This window comes from Halyomorpha halys, unplaced genomic scaffold (assembly GCF_000696795.3).
Source record: "Halyomorpha halys isolate HHAL.00 unplaced genomic scaffold, Hhal_1.1 Scaffold1374.1, whole genome shotgun sequence".
Taxonomy (NCBI): domain Eukaryota; kingdom Metazoa; phylum Arthropoda; class Insecta; order Hemiptera; family Pentatomidae; genus Halyomorpha; species Halyomorpha halys.
This window is the reverse complement of record NW_027112468.1, coordinates 89,446-90,870: the sequence shown is the minus strand read 5'-3', so window position 1 is coordinate 90,870 and position 1,425 is coordinate 89,446. Positions and strand designations below refer to the sequence as shown.

Genomic DNA, 1,425 nt, shown 5'->3' with positions numbered 1-1,425 from the left:
TATACACATATATTTTTGTATTCTTGAAGGATATGGTTTCCTTATTTAACAAATGTTTTTCTGTAAAAACAATTTAAAAATAGTTAGATAATTTTTAGTTCTATATAGTGATAATACACATGTAAATAAGTGATTAATAATTTTGTATCACATATTTAATATAAATTATAAAAGAGGAGTTGGCTTCCTATCACAACCAAAGGAAAGAAGTCTCGGCGATAAAGATAATACAACAGATAACAATTATGAGATGGCAGTTTTTTTTTTAAATAGATTATCTTTCTAAACGTCACGAGATAATATTAAATCCAATATTTCAAAATAACATAGATATATATATATTTATAGCATAATATAGCTCAGCACCCACTCTCAAATTATTATATATGATTATAACCTATTATATATATATAGTCTGGATGGCAGTCAATAAAGGTATCAAAATAGTAAAAGGGAACTATTTATTGTAAACCAACGTTTCGCCCCACTTAGCAGAGCTGTTAGAATGAAGCACTCACTTCTGACAGCCCTGACGAAGCCCTGCAAAGTGGGGCGAAACGTTGGTTTACAATAAATAGTTCCCTTTTACTATTTTGATACCTTTATTGACTGCCATCCAGACTATTCTCATACAATATATTTCATACGGTCAACTTTCTTCTTTTAATAACGGACCCTGGAATTCGACTTACTGAAAGTGTGGAGTACGTTTCGCTCCATTCTGGAACTGCTGTTACATCCCACAATGGCAACTCCTCAGTCCTATTTAGCCAAGAAGTTCCTTGTTCCTTCAGTTCCTACAAGGTACCGCTTTTATTGTCCTTGAATCGATCAAATTGTCGTTCCTTGTTCCTCCAGTTTCAGCCTATATTGTTCATTAATCATCTCGTGGACTCTGTCGTGAATTTGTTACTATTTGGCAACCCTTTTGATCGAAGTTATTTTTAAAATTATGATGAGAACATAGTTGACCGTGGATAACATATATAAAGAGAGAAAATGACACGAATAAGTTGTAAAAAATAATTAAGTAATGCCAACGTTTAGGCTATAATTTGTTGTTGCTTTCATCAGGCTAAGAACAAAGAACAAGATAACAACCAATGAATATTTATTGCTATTTACAACTGTACATTATAATACATTTAGTTAATCTGATCTAAGTTAAATTGAAGTGTTACAGACGTGTAGAGAAACTACCCATTGGTAGCACTCTAATGACATTTTGCATTGGCTGGTCTCGTGGCCATCTTCTTTTCAGGCGCCTTGGAGGATTGTCAGGAATGGAAGAGGATGCAAGATTAGAAACTAGGGGGTTTGAGTGGTTAGAGAGTTTATAATGGAAGGATTGATATCTGATTCGGGCTAGATCGATGTTACATAGGGAACATTAAGGTCTTTATGTATGATTTTATTTGTGAGAAA

At 33.1% G+C, this 1,425-nt stretch overlaps 1 protein-coding gene across 1 annotated transcript in view; it reads left to right on the top strand.

Moving 5' to 3' along the window:
* The window catches only part of LOC106689481 (A-kinase anchor protein 200), a gene marked incomplete in the record, with an annotated part of 108,859 nt that overhangs the window by 28,145 nt on the left and 79,289 nt on the right, over positions 1-1,425 (top strand).